Source organism: Symsagittifera roscoffensis, chromosome 7, assembly GCF_963678635.1.
Source record: "Symsagittifera roscoffensis chromosome 7, txSymRosc1.1, whole genome shotgun sequence".
Classification (NCBI taxonomy): domain Eukaryota; kingdom Metazoa; phylum Xenacoelomorpha; order Acoela; family Convolutidae; genus Symsagittifera; species Symsagittifera roscoffensis.
This window is the reverse complement of record NC_087068.1, coordinates 29,927,699-29,949,086: the sequence shown is the minus strand read 5'-3', so window position 1 is coordinate 29,949,086 and position 21,388 is coordinate 29,927,699. Positions and strand designations below refer to the sequence as shown.

Here is a 21,388-nt window from a genome sequence, read left to right as displayed (position 1 = left end):
AGCAGATGAAGGGTACCTTTTTCTTGAAATTGAACCTCATTTCTTTGGATTTAAGGGTGTTGACAATAAAATTATGATCCATACACCACTTGAAGATTCCTTCAATAATGTTTCGACTAGGATCGTCGAGTCCTCAAACGCCGATTACCGGATTGTTGTCGTCTGCAAACTTAACTAGACAAGCTTTTTCGTGAAGTCACTTTAAGTCGTCGAACGACATAATGAAGGACGGTGGTCCAAGTAACGTCCCCTGAGGTACACCTTAGTTGATTGACAATTCGTTCTGAAATGATACAATCTGCACTCGGTCTGATAGGAAACTTTTCAGCCAATTCACTACATGTGTACTGTATTGACTCCTGGGTTCATCTGTTTGATCTGACTAATTATAAAATGATGGGGCACTCTGTCGAACTGCAGTTTTTTTGAGTTTCTCAGAATGTGATAAATTGCGGGAAGAGTCAAGGCTGGGTAAGCGTCGTTGGGACTTTCAATATTTTCTGGTTCTACATAGTTGTCTGTATGGCAAATATTAGCAAAATATTCGTGATATCATCAGGAGTAAAGTCAAGTGTCACCGAACTTGACTTGGGGTGTCCCGTGGTCTGGTTCACAACACGCCACCAGTGTTTCGAACCCTTACGATTCGTTAATCTCAGATTATCGCGTTATCAATAATTCTATTTTGGCTTCCAAATCAGCAGCTTTCGGATATTATTTTTGGAGAGTACGCTCTGTTGTTCTGCTTGGAAAGAAATTTTATCAGTGGGGTGATATGAAAAGGGTCTGTGGTGCTCATTTTTGCTTTCTTTAGCGGACAGTAGTGGCCAAGTTCAACCATCAAAACCCGAATAAGTTGATCCATTGCATTGTCAAAATTAGTGTACTCCAGAATATAGTCGAAATTTTGATTATCCAAGGGAAGATTGAAAAGTTATCGATTCCTATCCCGCTGGTCACAAAAAATACTGATTTTCGGAGGTTTTCTGGTCTGTTTGAAGGAGAACAAATAACAGCTAGATGATCAGTTGGCACGGTGAGACTACTCACTTGAACATCTTGGAATGGTGATCGAAATGACGTGAGAATTCGGTCAAGCTGAGTGCGTCCTCGAGTAAATACTTTAAGATCCTGCTTGAAACCGGATAACAAAAATATGTCAAAATAATTAAAATCTCCGCCCAGAAAAGTCCCTGATCAAGACAATGATCTGAATGAATAATCAGCAACGTGTAGATAGATAAGTCAACTTCATTGGTAGCATCTGAGGGGTGATACAACAGTGCAGAAATGCACACTCTGCGGCTCAGAATAAACGGGAACCAAAAACTTCACAACCAAAGGGAAAAACTGGCATACTCTGAATCCATCTCGGTAATATACAACTACGCAACCACCAATTTGCTTGTTAGAATTTCTTGCCCTCCTGTCAGACCGCAAAACACTGTAGCCATCGATTTTGATAAAACGGTTGTGTACTTCTGAATTGAGCCATGTTTCAGTAACAAAACACATTACGATATCCTTTGCTTTTATATCAGCAGCTAAGCGCTCAACGCAGTGTGGTTTCTTGAGTGATCTAATATTTATTAGCTTTATTTTTGGAGCTAATCAAAGGTTTGATATAACTGTTCCATCTCTTTGAAATTAACAATTTCCAGCGTGGATTTGTCAACACCACTTTTAATCAGTGCATATCTCTGTTTCGGTGCCTGTTTTTCTAGATTTTATTTGTCTGTTGTCAAGTCTTTGCTTAGGAATACCCTTGATGTGTTCTAGAGTTTGAAACCAATAGCTTGAGGAGAACTAACTTGGCGTCCCAGTTGCAATTCAATTCAACAATAATTGCCCTTTTTCTGTCAGCGCTATATCGTCCCAACCTTGTTATTTTCTCAACAGGCACCGTGAAGCTCATCCATTTGTCTTTGAAAAGGCTTTTTGCTTGTGCTTCCAGTGACACCTTTAAAACGCAATCGTTTGCAAACAAAGTCAAGCGATGGCGCGGCTCTTTGACCTGTTGATCCGATATCTTGATTGGTATGTGAAAAACCTTTGATGTCAGGCGCGTTAGCAACAACGGCTTGCTTTATTTCTTGAATCTCCTCAAGAATTTTCTTTTGATCCAGCAGATTACTTTGTTTAGTTTCAACAGCAGGTAGGCTTGTCAGACAGTGCCATTTACAGGCAGGTATTTTGATATAATATCCAATTCTGTTTGCGTCAGGTTGACGCATACCGGATGCCACCATTAATTGCAAGAGTCGCAACCAGTAGATATTCCACCAGTAATTGTTTTCTCGCACTTCGGACAGTTATCCTGAGATTCATTGCATTCTTCTGCTTGGCTCGGTTGCCTCCCATATCAAATCTTTTTAATAAGTTCATCACAACAATCAGGCTATTTTTTAAATATATCTAAAAAATAAAACTACCTTAAAAACACTGAAAGCTGAGCTAATAAACATTCAACAAAAAAATGAAAAGAACCTTAAATTGTACTCATTAACCAGTAGGTGAGAAATTATCATGGTAACCGAAAAAACTACACCAGTCCTCTTCATTTTACAAGGGAAAAAAATGAACACTTAAATCATATAAGAAATTTAAATTCTTAATTTAAACGTTTTTGCACATTTTGTGCATCATCAGGAAAATACAGTATTTTTTTACAGTATTTACAAAACGATCAAAGATCTGAAAATTGAGAAACATGTTTAAACAGATTCTAAATTTTTTTAACCAAGCAAATTTGAACAACTGTATTTTCATAAAAAATTACGTAACCATGAATAACATTTTCACCTAAATTTCTGAGATTTTTTAGTATTTCGTTCTTTCATGGTTATTAAATTTTGATTTGGGAAAATTTTTGTTTCTGTCATGTCAGTTTTTTAATTTTAAGGCATGTTATACGTAAATTTTAGTGTTGATTCTCGGCTCCTGAATTCATCGCGTGTGTTAATCCTCGGCCTCTCCCTCCAAATATGCAAAACCTCTAGTGTCAGTAGCTTATGAGTGTTGGCTATTTGGTCTACAATCTCTGACTTCAGCTCAGCAGTACCGCCTACCTCCTTATTACAATCTAACAAGTGTTGCCCTACTGGGGAGTCCCCTTTGCGGTGTTCATCGACCCTCGTGGCTAAATGTCGGACTGTGTGGCCGACATAGATGGAGTTACATCCACTACTTGTAAGCTTATACACCACATTGGATCTGAGTTCACGAGGAAAGGAAGTTTTGAGGTATGGCAAGTATGTTTTCATTTTTCTTGTTGTAAAACTTATTTGTGCCCGGGATATTAGCCGAACCTTTGCAGCTAACAGTTGAGATGAATTACCTCAATTTTGCATTGTAAGAAGGGGGGTGAGTCTTTCAACCATTTATCATGTCTCGGTTCTAATGCCTTCACCTCTAAATGGTATCTGGCAGTGCCGTTTGATATGGGGGTTAGGATTTGTGTAATGAAAAAGGAGACATATGAGATAAAACTGAAAGATTTATTACAAGCAGAACAATTTAGTGAGAGGTAGACTCTGACAGACAGCGTGATTATGAAAGTTGAAAAAGACATAATCAAAGAATTACTCGCCATGAAAAAGAAGGTTGAGATTAGCGAAGCGCTGTATACTAGGTTGAGATCAACGTGAGCGCAACCGGCCAGGCTGTATGGATTAGCAAAAGTACACAAACAAGGCACACCACTTCGTCCCGTCCTTTCTTTAACTGGTAGCTCATATGACAACCTAAAAAAACATTGGCAAAATATGGTGATGAAATTGAGGGGCAAACATTGAAACGAACACTCAAATGGCCAGGGAGATCTTGGAGAAAACTGAGTTGGACTCTGATGAGAGTATAATCTCCTTCAATGTAAAGAGTTTGTACACTAATGTTGCGCTCAAGGAAGCGGTTGAAATAGCCCTGAGGAAATTACATGAGCCAGTCAACCCACCGGAAACATTTCGCAAGACTATGGAAAAACTACTGACTTTTCTAGTGAGTTGGGTACACTTTACATGCAATGGTTTGTGGTATGTACAAAAAGACGGTTTAGCAATGGGCGCCCCCCTTCTTGCAGTAATGTTGGCCAAGTTGTGGCTCAAAGAATACGAACCTGCATTAAAGAAATAATTACCAAAATTGACTGTGATAAATGAGGGTAAGAAGGAAGTGTATCCTGGATGTCAGCAAAATGTGACATATCGAATAAAAGGGTAGAACGCGAAGCTTGTTTGAATTAGTACCACTTAGGGTGTGGTAACCTATCGGAATCCGAATAAACAGACATCGCTGAAACAATATGGTATTGCATGACTTGCGAAAAACAACAGGAAGCAGATCGGACTGTGAATGGTGATAAAGTGTTTCTAAGATATGTGGACGAGATGGTTAGAACTGTCAAGGGCGATCCTGGGGTAGTTCTCGAGGCTGCCAGTAAGTTGCATCCAAACTTGCAGTTCACCATAGAAGAACTCGATAAAAACGGTAATTTGGCCTTTTTAGACTTAAATATCAACGTGGATTCAGGAAAAAAGGTCACATGTGGTTGGTACCTAAAACCCACTGATACCGGCACCATTCTAAATTTCATAGGCTGCGCACCTTTGCATTACAAACGAAACGTTTTTGAAGGGAGGGTTCATAGGGTTTTCAGACGTACCTCAACATCGGAAAACTTTGACCAGGCATTGGAAAAAAAATCGGAAACAATGGATTGAAAATCAACATGCGAAAAATTGGCCGGACAGGGTAGTGTTTGAAAATCTTAAAAAGACCATTGAGGGAAAGAAAAGTTTAGAGGTGAAGGCATCAGAACGGAGAAATGGTAAATGGTTAAAAGAATCACCCCCTTCTTGCATAGCAATATCGAGGCAATCCATCTCAACTGTTAGCTGAAAAAGTTCGACTAATATCCAGGGCACAAATATATTTACAACAAGAAAATTGAAAACATGATTGCCATCCCTCAAAATTTACTTTGCTCGTAAACTGAGATTTAAAATGGTGTATAAGCTTACATGTAGTGGATGTAACTACACCCATGTCGGCCAGACAGTCCGAAATTCAGCCAATAGGGTCGATGAACACCGCAAAGGGGACTCCCCAGTAGAGCAACACTTGTTAGAATGTAATGAGGAGGTAGGAAGTACTGCATGAAATGCCAGTTGCAAAGGTTGATAACGCTGTTCACGTCATGCGGTGAGACGTGAACAGCATTATCAACCTTTGCAACTGGCATTTCATGATCAATGAATGTCGATATAACGAAGAGACATTGATGTGTGTTCCATGGAATTTGTAGTTTATCTGCTATTTCATTAACAATGAAGCTAAATTGGCTCCCGTGGCCAATTAATGCATAAGTAGTTGTGCTTGTTTCACCATGGCAGAATGAGACCGGCGTTAGTTGTAGTTGGTCAAACCATTGAGGTTGTTCTGAACAAAAACTCGAAAACTCACAGGCAGTGAACCCTCCCTGATTTTCTGCGCATGCTGCGTCTTTACTTTGTTGCGATGACATCTCTGTTTTTGATAGCTGATGTTCTGATTTGTTAGAGTGCTGGGCAACATAGCGGCTTAGGTCTGGTTGGTTTGGAAACCTTCTCTTTTTAGGTTTGTACTCTTTGCTTTTTTGGTTAAAATCTGCAGACTGGTGATTAAAGTTTCGGATTTCCTGGGGGGCGGGTTTACAAAAATTGTCGGAACCCCAAACTGGTTCCTGTAAGGTTGGGTGCATAGTATTGTGAAACAAGTCATGATGGGCGTTGACAACGAAAGTTGATTTTTTAAACTTGTTTGGGTCGTGAAGGCTTGTGTGATGAAATCCGTTGCACTCTTGACAACGGTTGTTTGAGACAAGTAGTTCGGAGGTGATGAGGGCTTAAGCAGTTGACACAAAGTTCTAGTTGTTTTACCATGTTGTAGCGTTGAGGTGGCGTAGAAGAACTGTACTGTGGGCATTGCATGATGTTATGTTCGTTCTTACAAGAAGGGCATTGCTTGCGCTTTGTTCTGTATTGGTTGAAATTCTCAGGTCCTGTGTTTTGGAAGCCTGTGGATTGCTTGATATAACGTTTGAGGAACAGGGCGCTACGGAATTGCTGCTAAATGTTGACGGTTCTGCATTGTTGAAGGATGGATATTGATTGTGAAGTTTGTCGTAGGTTATCGCATGCACTTCTAGCCAATTTTTCAAGTGTTGAACATCTGTGTCCTGTATGTCATTTCGCACGGTGTATTCCGTCCATTTAGGAAACAAATCTTGTGGGACTTTACTTTTGACAAGCTTTGTCAAAGTAGAAGAATTCAAATCTGCATTAAAATTGAGATTTTTGAAGGTTTGCACCATTTGTTTCAGGAAGGAGACAAAAGAAACAAAAAAATGTCTGCTTTTGGTGGCTGCTGGCCAGTTTTCTAATTGTTTTATATACGCGTTGACGACAATAAATGTATCGCCAAAACGTGATTTAAGATCCTCTAGCGCTGGTTTATAGAAGACTGGGTTGCATGAGTAGCCTTTGATTAGCTCTTTCGCCTTACCAGTCACGGCGTTTTGTAGGCAGGTAATTCGGTGTGTATCACTGGTGGTTGTGTTGCTATCAACAGTGGTAATGAACATGTTCAACCAGTCATGGAAAGCCAGAGGATTACCATCAAATGATGGAATTTGAATTGGTGGTAACTTGACTGTGATTTTGAAGTCAATTTTGTCTCTGTTATCTCGATTTATGTCAAAATAGGTGGTCAGTTGAGGAAAATTGCTGACTTGCCCTTTAAACTCTGGTAATGTTGTTTGTGGCGAAATGGTTCGAATCAAAGATATTTGGAGAAAATAGTTTGAAGATTGGTGAGGGTTGCTTCTTTGCTCTCTATGATCTGGTAGAAAAGCGTTATTACAACTTGGTCCAGAAGCTATCGACGCGGCGTTGATCCTTGTGTGTTGATGCATGCTGTATGTTGGTTGCATATAAGGATGCAGTTTGGGTTGTGGGAAAGTTGATGCCTCCGGTACTAAAAAAACGGATTCATATGAACCATTGGTTGCCATGAAGGTTTGCACTATACAAGAGGATGCCGCTTTATGTTTTTCTGAATGAAAATCTTTTATAGTTTGGTTGTTGGGGTTGTAAGGCCTGTAGAAACCTTGATCTGTGTAAGAGTTTGTTTGTTCTCCAGTTTGCTGTTTCTGGCTCGGTAACTTATGGTGTGAAGATTGTTCAGTTGAACGTATCTGCTGATGAGATTGGAAAATTTGTTCTCGTGGAAAACTGAAGGTGCTTGTTGTGAAATGGGTTCTGAGATCGATATTGTCGCTAGACTGCTCGTGTAGTCCCGGTTGCATTAGGTGATGAGGTTGCGGAATAGTAAATGCAAACGATGGGCTTTGCAACCCTGCTGTTTGCTGTATTGGGCTGCTATTGGTTGTAGACTACAGTTTCCGAACTTACATCGTCGTCGATCTCGATTGTTGTATCCGTACTCAGCTGAGCACCTGCATCTCCAAAGTTATTGACAATCATTGTTTTGTATTGCTGGCATTGAGAAAAAGCGTTGTTGTTTGCAAACGACGGGGGATGAGGGCTGCTGTCATAAATTCTTGTCTCTGTGACAACATCTTGTCTGTTTGTCGGATGTTCGTTGCTTTCGGAATAGTTTTGGGTTATTGCCGAGCTCATATTAGGTTGAGAATGTCTTGGACGATGATGTAAGTTGTTGTATCCGCAGTTTGGGTTGTAAAATTGTAACTGTTGGCTTGTTTCTGCTCGCCGATCGTCTGGAAGTGAATAGCTTGTTTCTGCTCGATAATTGTTTGTAATTGATGATGGGGACATGTCGGCGTGTGCGTTGTCTGCTGATTCCGTGTTTCTTCTCTCGAAGTCGTGGATAAATTGCGCGTTGTATTGAGCTAGTGAACCGTTATCGTTGATGTCACTCTGTAGTTGTAAGAGGCGTACTGCAATTTCTGTAGCTGTTGCCGTGACAAACCTAGTTTGTTCGGGCGATCCGGTATCCATGATTTCCGCTGACAATTGATTCAGTTCCTGCAGTCTTGATTCTGCTGCTGCCACTAACTAACTCAAAGAACGAGTTGATTTTACTGAGCAGAGTTTTTTCTCCAAGAAGTCGAGAGATCCATTGAGCTGCATTTGGCAAATGCGAAATCTGTTCCACGCTGACATCGTTTTTTTTGTTGCTATTGAAGTTGATCGTCGAAAATCCTGTCGTATGTAGATTGTGAGAACGGCTCTAAAAAACCGAGGCGATGCGCAAAAGAGTTAGAAAAAAGGAAAGTTTAAAAAACCCAGGAATCGATTATGATTTAGAAAACGTTTTTTTTTTTGAAATGTCTGTCTAAGGGTTTTATATTCTTTTTTTATTATGTTTTACATTTAAGGCATGCGCAATTAATGTCAATCAAAACTTGAAAAAACATTTTCGAAATTATAATCGATTCCTGAGTTTGTTTAATTTTCCTTTTTTCTAACACCCAGGAGCGCCAAAACATGTAGTTGACTTGTCACTTTAGGTCAAAACATGACTCCAAGAGTCAACTTTCCTAGTTCTGGTTTGTTTCGAGAGTGTTTATATCACAGAGATTACAAATGCTTGGTCACAGTGACTTTTGATTTATAAAGACTGGGAAAATATAGTTGCTTCGGCAAGACAGGAGTAAGTTAACAACTTCAACGAAAACTTTTATAGCACAAGAAAGATCAAAACTCATGATCTGGTAATTAAGCTGAATAAACAGCAGAAAAACTAAGATTCCCGAAAAAAAAATTTCATACATACTGAAAAAACCAAGGCACGGTCCGGCCTCGAAGATTAGACTCTAGGGTGCAAAAGCTAACAGATTACCTCTGAACCAATGGGAACGAGCCTGTAAGCCCGTAATATTCAAAAAGCTATTTTAATTTCTGGCAGATTTGAATGATAAGTTAGAACGGACTGAAATTTTGAATCAAATTTCAATTTTAATTTATAACTGACCTTGAGACAGACTTGTCTGAACTTGCTTTCTGTCTGAACAGTAAGCTTCTGCTCAGGAAAAACTGTTAGCTCTACTCAATGTTAGTTAAGAGAACGTTTTCGTTTGATTAGAATCATCATCAGTCTATAAAAGGAAAAATTAGCTTCTGCATGCAAAAACGGTGTGGAACAGGCCATTTTCTCTTATTAACTGACTTTGTCTGTTTCTAATTAATTGCAAGTCTCTAAAGTAAGTGTTTACGAAAATAAAAATCAACTAGATGTCTGCAAGACACCTGCTCACGTGTCAAAGCAAACAGTGCTATTAAGTTGCTATGATGTATTAATCCGGTTTTACACAGAAAGCAGAGGTAAAAAAACTTCTCATGACGGGCTCTAAGAAGCCATAAGCGGATTCAAATAATATAGAAACTAGGGAGGATTTTGTTCTTTTCCATATTCTGTTATTTTAAATTATTCTCACCCGATGAGTGAGAAAAGGCGACCCATTTAGTTACTACGGCCTCTGCGTTGCAAGAAAAACTATCACAAACTCGTAGCAATTCACTTAATATTTCATTCGAAGCTTCCAGACCAAAAATGTCTAACTCCTCCACCAATTGATCAGACGTTACAAAAACCATGTCTTTCTGGAAGAAATCACGAGCTACAAAACATCAAAATATGACAGAAACTAGATAGGGCCCACACCAGCATTTTATAAATGCATCAATAATATATATTGCAGGAATTAAGTTGTTGCAGCAATATTGCAGGAATTAAGAATAATTAATGCGTTGTCAAGAAAAGTATTTACTTCAACCGTCGCTTCTCTATAATAGCATTTATTGAAGTGTCTTGAATTGCCTCTTACGCAGTAATTTGCACCCCATATACAAAGGATAGCTGGTGAATCGAGTGAGCTGGTAAATCGACCTCCAAATCGACGTCAGGTTGTACCACTCCTTTCTTTTTTTATCGCCTTTGCCTCAGCAATTTCAAACCCTCAGTGAAAGTATTCATAAATCACCCCCAAAGAGCTTCCTTTCTCGCCCCAGTTGCCTGTGTTTCAGGTTGATGCCGCAACTCCAGGCCAGACGCATCCCTGAGTTCTCACCGAAACTAGTTATCGGGACTTCAAGGACCAAATATATCAAACCAGCTCTAGTAAAGTCGACAATTCACTCCTACCGCGGCGCAACGCTTCATGATCTGTTTGAAGTAGTTTTACAATGCAAACCAAAGCGCCTAAAAACAGTAACAATAGTTGCTGGATACAATGACAACAGAAGAATCCACAAAAATTAGAACAGCAGTAGAAAAAGTTGATTAACCTCGTCACTAACAACTTTCAGCCCAAGACACTGATCATCCCCATTCAGAACTGTAATAATTCCGAAGTAATCCGCGAAATTTATATCATAATCATGTGCCTTTTAATTTGATAAATAGATTTGTACACCCCCATGCACTTATTGTTTCGCCTAACCTCAACCTAAATCCAAACCCTCAAATGTTCTGCCATGATGGCATCCACTTCGCGTTCTACGGTAATGACTTTTTTATAAATTTTCTTGCAAATTTAATCTATAAATTCTCTCGCTAACTTGACACCGCCGTCCTTCCTAAAATGGCTACTCAAACACACTGCCTTATTTGTAAAAGCAGCCTGCGAGGCAGAGGTGTTTGGTGCTTCACATGCCCAGGCTACATGCATGTAAAATGCAGCGGCCTAGCCCGCAGCAGTGATCACTATGACGATTTCAGTTGTCATCGCTGCACCTCCCAATTTCATTCAGCTAACGACAAGCATGAATGCAATCTCCCAATCCTAGCTACAACCACGCTCCCCCAAATGCACCCTCACCCTTCCACTGCCCCGCACTCACAAAACTCAGGAGAGTCTTCCACTATAGAATCTAGAACAATACAAGAACCATGGTCAAACCCCTGTCCAGAACTCATAGAAACCACCAGGAAAATATACACCGAAGTGGTCCACTGGCAACCGGTCTTTATGATCTTGTCAAAAAATAAAGTTGGTTATCACTTCATTGAAACCCTCAATAGATCTTTGAACAGCCTAATAGAAAACAACGAAAATACCTTCGCAATGCACGCAGCAACAATTTTTCCACACTTATTACTGTGCAAAACAAAGTCCGAAGTTGATGGATCTTTATCCAAAACAATAGCAAGGCGACTTAAGCAATGGCAAGACGGAGATCTGGATGGACTATATAACGAAGGAAAGGCGCTGCAAATGCGCTTGTTGAAAGGAAGTAGAAGAAAAACTGAAACTGAAGCACAACATTTCTACAAACTAATGAGTACTGGGAAAATATCAAGCGCAATTGCAAAACTAACAGACACATCCAAAGGCGTTCTTACCTTCGACGAGATTGTCAAAGGTAAGACAGTAGAACAGACTCTCATAGAGAAACACCCACCATCTAAACCAATTGATAAGAACTATATTACACCAGTCTCAAACGAAACAATTCCTTTCCATCCATCGATATTTGATCAGATAAACAATCAACATATCAAGAAGGCAGCCATGAGAACGCACGGTTCGCATGGACCATCTGGCCTCGATGCAAATGAATGGAGACGTATTTTCGGGCAACAACCAGTTGAAATTTAAAAAAAAGTTGCTAAAATTGCCAAAAAATTGGCCACAGAAGAACTAAATCCAGAACTAATGGAGCCATATAACGCATGCAGATTAAAACCCTTAGATAAGAATCCAGTGGCCCAAGACTCATAGGCATAGGAGAAATTATGCGTAGGATAATAGGGCGAACAATAATTAAATGCCTAAAAAACAATTTCATGTCGCTCGGTTCAAACTACTTACTCTGCCTAGGACAAAAATGTGGCATTGAATATGCGATCCACACGCTAAGAGATCAAAACAGCAAATTTTCCGCCGATGCTGTTTTACTGATAGAGGCCGAAAACGCTTTCAACTCGCTGAGCCGAAAGCTGACATTAAAAAACATCGAAAATACCTGCCCTTCCTTTTTAACAGCGATTAAGAACTCCTACTCCAATCCATCTAAACTATTCGTTACCAAAAAAACAATCTACTCTCAAGAAGGAACAACCCAGGGGGATCCACTAGCAATGGTCATATACTGTCTAGCCACAATACCCCTCTTAAAACTTTAATCAGTAGACGATGTAACCCAGAAATGGTACGCAGACGACGGAAACGCAGTCGGTAAATTAAGCAATCTACGAACGGTACTCGATAAAATTGTACCACTGGGTAAACTTTTCGGCTACCACGTGAAAGCATCCAAATGCCAATTCATTGTCAAGGATGAAAAACTCGGTGAAGCTCAGAAAACCTTCGCAAATAAAGAAATCACTATAAAGGCAGGAGCCCGAGTGCTTGGTTCAGTTATAGGAACAGAATCTGAATGTAAAAAGTTCCTCGAATTTCAACAGAATGAGCAAATCAAAATTTTGAAAAAACTAACGAAAATCGTTTAACCTCCCCTCAAAACGTTGATGCCTGCTATACTAAAGGAGTTCAAGAAAAGATCTCATTTATGCCAGGACAACGCCTAACACTATGGAAAACTTAGAAATATGTGAAAATATTATCAAAGAACAATTATTACCCCCAGATACTTTAAACCCCTAGTTCCGTGAGATATCTTCCTTACCCCTTTATGACTTCATTGCTGATATATATGCATTTTTATATCGCTGGTATGGCCCTACGAGCTTGTGCACTTACCGTAGCTTTTTTTGGTGGTCTTTCTAACATCGGGCCGACAAAAACGTTACTGTTCTCCGACTTCGACTAGAACGCTCAAATTAACTTAATTACATGCAAAATAGTGAGCTCATGGCCGGGTCTCAGTATCCCCAGACCACGAGGTCACTCCTAAAAAGAGGGCTACTACTATTTGTTATATTATCATTGTTTTTGTTCAGTAGATAAAAATCATCATCTCCATCAAAGATGGATCAACCCTTTCCCTTAACTCCTAAGTTCTCATCGTCGGGAAATGAATTCAGATGGTAAATAAATTCAATTCAGGACATAATCGGGATGCAAAAAATTGATATAAAAGGATTTCAGTTCAATTCCCGAGACCCCTCCGGATTCCTGAAACCGGGGATATAACACCCTTATCTTCTTTCCAGAAGGCTGTTTTTCTACCCTTCACCGTTGTTGTGAACGGCTTTGCATCGATTGTAGCGACACAATCGTTGCAACTTGGAGCGGTCTCTGCTAATTCTGCTATTCGTTGTTGCTCGTGTATCGCAATTTTCGTTGTTGTCGTCGTTGCATCTATTGTTGTTGTGTCTCAATTCTGGATTTCTTCCAAAATGGCCAATTTTGACGTTTCTCAGAAATATGACGTCATCATTCGAAATTTTAAAATTTTGAAAAACCAGAATAATCTAGCCTTCACAGTTTGACCAATCGTTCCAATAACACTGTTAAAAACTGCCAATTCGGAAGGTAAGCGGCTAATAATTCGAAATTGCCGAATCTGCATTTTCTTTCATTCTGGTCGAATGTCACATACTCCCCGGACAGCCCGGTCAATGTCCCCATTGAATCTCGCAATGTTCGTAAAATTGGTACAGTGTCATCCAACAGAATTTACAAAATGCACGAAATTATTCTTATCCACGTCATATCGACTCACTGCAAAATATAAATGGCATCATACTACACTACTATAGCCTTCCAAATTCTTTCACTAATCTGCACTTTCGAGGATATGACGTAAGATAAAACATTTTTTTTGACTTCCAATGTCAACGCCCTGATTTAAAATTTTTTCTCCTGTTGTGTTAGTTTGCAGGACAGTGCTGCCTACCAACAGGCTAAAATTATCCTACTATGCTTCTTCTTCCCTTTGGAAATTTTAGTTGTTATTGGTCCTCAATATTAAAACTAAGGAACTCTTTGGTTAGAAAGAACAATGAAACAATCTCCCTCTTCGAGAGATTACCCAAGCCTTTCATGTCACCACGAAGTGATCAGTTGTCCTAGTTGATTAAAAACAAATATGCAGGCTAGAATAATTAAATATATTCTTTGCTCAAGCCTTTCTAAATAAATAGTAAGTGTCTCTAAAGCCACTAACTAAAATCAAAATACAAATTTAAAAATGCAACAAATGCTTTATTCGTCATTTCTCGATCCATCTGGAAATTTTGGTTTAACTAATCTGCCAGCTGACTGATCTTATTCTCCTCCGTGCATTAACTTGACTTCCTCGCAGCTCATCAAAATCATTGAGGCCTCCTGTAAGTCTGCCTTTCCTCTCATTACTATGGGAGCCAGGTCAAATTTCTTTCATTCCTCTTCAAATCGTCCGGCTTTGGAGTGGCTGCGTTATTCATCCGCCTCCTCGTTGTCTCATCCGTGTAGACAAACTGCTTACACTGCAGCACGGCAACGTTTCTGCCAATGAAACACGGATCCTTCATTTCAGAGAATTTAGCCATTCTCCATTCGTTAGTCCTAAAGGCCCCATCCTGGGGGTTTGCACTGCGGAGACTCCTCCGAGCGTTTTCCTTCAAGGGAAATTCAGGGGTTTCTTCCGGCAGTTTCTTGTAGTCACCCCAGCATTTCGTCTCTTCTCTCACCTTAGAATACGCGGCCATTAAAAGAGGAATTCTCGTGATCTCGCCATTCATTTTATCATGCGGCCCTAACTTCTAGAGTTTCGGGAACACCTCGATGTGTCCTCTGTCCACTTCTCCCATACGATCACGAAAGTTATCTTCAAAGTTTATGACCGTCATCGCTGGCTCCGAAATCTTTGCAAACAATAGGTCTTCGCTCATGAGCTCTCGCAGTACATGCTGTTCATACCACTTCAGCGCACTTCCGTCCACTGCTGATATGAGGTTCAGGTGCAGCACCGACCTCCTGTAGACTTCCACCTTGACATCAGCGAACGCAAACGTGACCGCAGGTCCATATATGACCGTCACGAACTCCGTGGCTCCTCTGATCAGCGCTAAGGTCCTCATAGCCAGGCTCAAGTCAGTTAACAGGGGGATGCCCCCTGCATGGCCTCGCAGATGCTCTTCTTTTTCAATTATCTCATCTTCTCCTGTCCCGAAGCGATTCTGCTGCAGTATAAACCGGATAAGAGTGTGTCCCAAGTCTCTTATCTTGGTCCAGCAACCCGTAGATCATTTCATATCAAATTTTTTCACATTTTCTCTCATTTGCTCCGGGTAGCGAGTCAAGTTCATTATTCCTCCTTAGTTGCCGTGTGTTATTGCTATCAACGTTAGGAGTCCATCAAGCCGTAGATTCTGTTTTCCCTCAGTCAGCAGCACCACTGGTCCTTTTACAATTTTCTCTGCTCCAAACGTCAGGAAGATGGCTAATAATTCCACGACCGAAAACTTCTTGACAGCCTTGAAGAACTTCCCAATCAAGTATCGGGAGAGCAAAGGGTAGACATTTGCCAGGAAGGACGCGGTCCATCCTGCTCGCAACCCTTCCAGCATCGTATCCGTCTTATCAAATCCTTCTTCTCCCTGTACATTCTGTGTCCAGAAAAATTTCAAGGTAACTTGGCACATCTTGTTCGCAAATTCGCTGATTTCTCTTCTGCATTTTCAGCCAGGTTCACTTCTTTCAGGAGTTAGGCATAAGTTTTCCTGATCATTGATGGACCTCGCTCGAAAGCGTCGGCGCCCATTGCAGCTATCCGAGGAGTCATGTGCAGCTACTTGTTGGCCTCTGGCTTTGTACGCCAAACCATTGCTTCCATGTGAGCTCTTGTCTCTCTGGATTCCTGTCTCCTTTCTCCTTGTTCCTTTACTTCCATTCGTTGGAACCACAAGTCGTTGGACATAACCACAATCACTCGGTGGTCATCGCCTACTCCTGGTTTTAACTTGAGTTGTCGGCTGAAGTTGGACAGTTCCAACCCCAGTACTTCATCTTGCATCAACATTTGTAGTGAATGATCCTTAAATCCCGCATTGCATTGGAGATGTCTGATCACACTGCCGGCAATTCTGCCCTTAGTAGTCTCAGGTTTTCCACTTCTAATTCATGATTAGGGGCAGATATGATCACATCATACATTCCTTCCGAGAGCAACGCCACCTTTGCATACACGAATTTCAATCCATCCGGGAGATGCGCGTACCCCGGAGATAGTGCAAATACAGCCTTTGGTGTAATTTTTGGGAATGTGCCTTCTTTTAGTGTATCAATTATCTCAACCATCGATTCGAGGATATCCTTTATAGCTGGCCATACCGCGTCTTTCGCCGTTGTAGGTTCTCTGAGTCTGCTCAGGAAACCTCCTATGTGCAAGAGATCGTTTATGCCGGCAAACACGATCGTAATTGGGTTTATCTCTGTTTATCGTTGCACTCCAATCGCCATTGACATTGATTGCATCAAGTCCAGGTCGATTGCCGCCAGCTTTATCACATCGGACCAAAACAGGGATTCGGATGTATGCGAGAAGTCCGAACTCGCAACCACCAGGATCTTCGCTTTCTTCATCTCCGCTTTGTCGTATGCCGAGAAGATGGCTTCGTCTTTTCCGAATTTCATCCCACCATATCTCTCGATGTCGCCGTCTTGAATGGCCTGCTTCGGATAGGCCCTTTCTTTCACCTGAGATGGGGTTGCTCTTATCTGTTTGAACATCTTCACATAATGTCCAATTTGTGCCCTCGTTGTCAGAAATCTTCCTGGTCTTTCTTCCCGATTTCCTTCATTGTGCTTCAACTTCACGTCCTGTAAAGGTCTCGCATTTACTGGACCCATTGTGTTACTAGAGGGCAGTCCTTCCAAATCAGCAAATCATATGGCGGCTGTGGAACTGGAGTTAAAGTCTGCGGCTATCAAGCAGTCCACACCTGCAATCGTGTATAGCCCGCTCACTGTGAGTCTTGGTCCATTTGTCATCCTCACGGCATCAGCCGCAAACTTTACTGTCTGAAGATTTAACTTCATTAGGTCTTGTTTCCAGACTTGCCAAGGTGAAGGTATGGGCATCGACCACATCAGAGAGCTTCTGCTTGGTCGTCGTTTTTCTTGTTTGGTACTCGTAGTTTCTGATCTTGAGGTGCCTGAGGTGTCCGTTGTCGAGTTGATCGTTCCCCGTCTTCTATGTGGGCGAATCGTTCTTCTCATTGGCGCCCCCCCAGTCTGTCCATTACGTCTGTTCATCGCCCTGACTCGCTGGAGCCTTGCGGCCGCTGTGTCACGGCTGGGACTGATCTCAAACGTGCTTCCAGGCTAGGGGGTACCAAGGTCGGTAGTGCAGGCTCGTTTGTGGTCTCTTCTCTCTTCATTACTCCCGTGTCAAAGAGCTCGACTTCCAAACCATCCAGTAGCTCCTCGAAGACTCGATTCAACCAGCCTTGTCCCTATATGCTATCAAAATAAATTCCGTCGGTGGTGAGTCTGGCCTGATTCATTGCTCTGAGCTCATGCTTGAGAGTATTGAGAATCATGCGTCCAGCATTGCGACTAGCCAGATTTCTTACTATGTTGTTTCAACTAATGACCCTTTCGTTGTGCCTCCTTCCCGCCGGTGTCATTGTTCTCGTGCTCATTGATACGGTGCAGACGGTCAGTACCGCGCACTTGAAATTCTGCCAGAGAGCAGTGAAAAGGCACACCATCATCGACTCCCATTGTGCCTCCTCTTCATCTGAACCTCTAGACACATTGTTTGTCCCACTATTATCATCACATTAGGAATTCTTCATGGGTTCGTTAACTCCACCATCCGGTACAGCTGGGCTATCGTGGCACCTCCAAAGGCCATCACCGTGGTGATCCAGGAGGTCCTCAAGTTCTGGAGTACTCGCACCAAGCTGTCACCCAAAATCAGATCTGACGTCCCAAGTGGCGGTTGCTGCAGGTTTTCTGCTGGGCTCCAAGTCGATCGATTGAACAGACTCGCGGATCCGTATCCGGAATTCCTTTGAAGTTGTTCTTCACCTGGTTTTTCTTCTGTACATCAATCAATCGGGACACTTTCTTCATTGGCATTTCTCTTATTTTCCTGTCTGGGACTTTAGAGCTCTTTGATGGTAATGTCGTATTACTAGCTCCCGTTCTCGCCATGGTCTCTTGGGAGAGCTGTACACTACTTGAATCGTCTATCGTTCTATAGGGTGCAGTCACCCCGGAGTTTGGTGCATTACTGTTGGTGACAATTCGTCCAGCTGTTTCTATCAGCTTCTTCACTGTCTGTTCCACGACTGGGTCACATAGGGTGTCACTCGGGTTCGGGATTTTCCCACGACCACTTGTCAGTGGGAGTCGCGTCTCCGTTGTTTGACTTAGCTCGCGAGCCGTCAAAAGCTCCATCGGGGACTGCCCACGAGGAATGTTCCTAACAGGTATCGCTCTTTTTACGGCTGTACTTTGAGCGCTCTATTTCTTCACCCTGCTTTTAATTGCAGCCTTGAAACAACCTTTTGCGCATGTCCCTGTCCTCTTACACACTGAGCATGGTCTTGGTCATATCATCTAGTTCTTTCCTCGTCTTTTCTAGCTCTCGCACCGTTCGTTCAGATCCTGCATGGTCTCACTCATCTGAACCTCCTCCTCTACTCTCGCCCTCTTTGGTGGCACAGCCACTCTCAGTTGCGAATTAGACGAGGCAGCCTCGCTGTTCATTTCCTGATGCATCCTTCTCAATCCAGGCCTAGGCTTGGTGGGCAAAGGCATCTCAATGGTTTGGTAGGTCCTTGAATTTCCCAATCCAGGCTCGTTCGCCAAGTCACTCCCTGGGAGGACCCCGTTTCTCCACCTCATCACGGTCATAATCGGGCGGTCTAGTACCCCTCCTTCTCCGTATGCTGATATCAACAAGAATTCCGTGTTCCGTGGGGCGGTCCCCACGGTTGTCATGCCCCAAGATATTGATTAAGGCTACCAGCAACATGACCACCTCTGGGTCCTCCAGATCGAAGTCTCGATCTGTTAGCCGACAATAGATCGCATCTACCATCGGTCCTGTATATGCCTCTGCCAGGTCTATCAATTCGTTCATATTGAAGTTGTCCATTTTCTCTCAGATTCGATTCTATTATCAGTTTGATCAATTGAAATCAAGTGAGAGATTTAAATGATCAATCACGATCTAGAAAAAAGGTTACGAAATCACACCTATCAACTTCACTCCAGTTCTGCTTTAAAATCAATTTAAAACAGTCAAATAAAAGAATTTCGGTATTTAAAACTTTTTAAAATCAATCTATTGCTAAGAATCTAGAAATTTTGATCTAAGAGTGGACAGTCCAAACTTTGGTTCTATTCCTATAACTTTCGTTCATTCATGATCACTAACCCTTCAATACCCAAGGTCTTAATAACAGAACACATAAAACATAACACGTAAGTAACCTGCATAACACATAACCTAAATAACAAAACACCTCTCACACACAGCCTAGGCTCAGCCTATACTCAAATAATATTTCTTGTGTAAGTATACCTGCATGATCGTGTCAGCAAAGATTACATGTATCAGTGCATACAGCTCCCTCGGATTCAGTCGTCCTCGGTTAGGATCGTGTACGGGGAGCGAGAGTTCACTCACCTCCCTCTTCAGACGGATGTCTCTCAGCAAGTCCTCGGGGTCTACAGGCAGCCTCTCCGTCGCCCTCGTCACCAAGAAGCATAAATTTTTACCTGGTATCTGAGAAGCCGCAGGAGGCAAGGCAGCTACACCTCCTACGCCTGGTCTCTGCTTCCACGGAAATTCTATGTTTCTATACTCTCTTTTAAAATCAGCTGCTAATGATGTTCTAAATCTCTAGTCCGCTGTGATGGCTATCGCACATGTTCTATCCGTTAGTAAAAAATCACTGTCTGTTACTATTATGCTACTTGAGTATTGATTCGGCAGGTTAAAAAATGACTGCACTACTCTCCCTATGTCTGGATTCTTAAAATGCTCGCTTCTTTCTGCTACTAGATGGCCTGTCTCTCTTGCTACTCTTATTTTTTTTATTAATAATTTTTCAGTGTGGTTAAGTCATACCCCCACTCCCCGGACAAAAATATCAATCGACGTCCCCGTCGATCGCATACCGGAGATTAAGTCGAGGTTAGACGCCGGAATGAGTAGTTGCCATTCCTGGCAGCCCAGGTAGGATCATCCCTCAGGGTCTTAACGTATTTCATGCTCTCCCGGTCTATGTCTTGAATCGTGACACTGGTCTCTTTTGGGTCCGACGTCATTTCGCTCAACCATTCCAACACACGAAGATTTGTCAAATCTTGCTCGTATGATTGCTGTTGCTCGTCGTCGAATTCTACCTCAGGTCTTAACCGGTCCTCGATCCATTCCTTGTCGTGGTCGTCGACTATGTCTATGTCCTGTGACACAGTTATTTTTTCTAGACCCACTAATTTCTCTACCATCTTCTTGAGATCTATTCTGGCCACTACGAAGTCGTCTCCGTAAGGGTTGTATTTCTTTGTGACTCTTGACCTGTCACTCTGTCGTGTCTGTATAGAAAACGGTAGGTGTGGTTCCAAGTTTTTGGGAACCTCTTTTTGTTCAGGGTCATGCCAGTACTCTTCTGCGTAGGGTAAGGTTTCTTCATTCGCTTCGATCACCTCATTGGAATACAGGTCCAGTGGTGGAGATGATCCTTCTTCTAGGGTTTCATTCTTATCATTCTTTCCCCTGGTGCCCTTCTCATTGACCTCGCAGGCTGAGTCCATCATCAAATAATCCCCTTCTTCCATGTCTGCAGGTATACCCCAGTCTTCCGTAGATGGGTTGTGTGGCTTATAATTTTCAAAGTGAGCGGCTCGACCGGTACTCAGTCTATAGAAACGTCCCTCCTGGTGCACTTCCGTTATCATGAAGGATCCTCTCCACTTCCTCAGGAGCTTTTTTGTTCCTTTACGAGGTATAACATTCTGGAATACCCATACGTAGTCTCCTACTGATTAGGTTTTTGCGCCCGCTCCTTTTTTATTGAACCTTTTTTTCTACCCTGCCTGTGCCTGCTGAGTGTTCCGTCTGCACAAGTCGTTTTGTTCCTGTTTACGTCTAATCACATCCCTTACATAGACCTGTTGTGGTGTTTTCTTTCCCTCATACTCTGAGTAGAAGAAAACTAAGGGCAGAGACTTCTCGTGTCCAGTCAACATCATTTGTTCATTAACTCCAGTGGTGGAATGTTGCGTGTTTTTGTAGGCTTTCATCACCTCTGGGAGGTACTTGTCCCAATTGGTCATGTACCTGGAGCATTTTACACTCAGCATCGACACCAGCGTCCATTTTTGGCTCTCTACCAAGCCATTAATGTGGGGATGGTATGTCATGGAATGAGCTTGAGCCACTTGAGAGCGTCTCATGAGCTCTTCAGTAAGCTCTCCTACAAAAGCTCTGTTCCGTTGTCCGATTGGAACGTCATCGGA

General features: G+C 42.0%; 1 protein-coding gene across 3 annotated transcripts in view; it reads right to left on the bottom strand.

Moving 5' to 3' along the window:
* LOC134852167 (palmitoyltransferase ZDHHC23-B-like) overlaps positions 1-21,388 on the bottom strand; it is a 94,144-nt gene that overhangs the window by 38,919 nt on the left and 33,837 nt on the right. The window contains exon 1 of one of the 3 annotated variants that reach the window (XM_063868478.1): positions 2,372-2,382. The exons of the other annotated variants lie outside the window; for them this stretch is intronic. The gene's annotated coding sequence lies outside the window, so the exon portion shown is untranslated. Of the gene's footprint in view, positions 1-2,371; positions 2,383-21,388 lie in introns of those variants that run through there. 3 annotated transcript variants of the gene reach the window in all.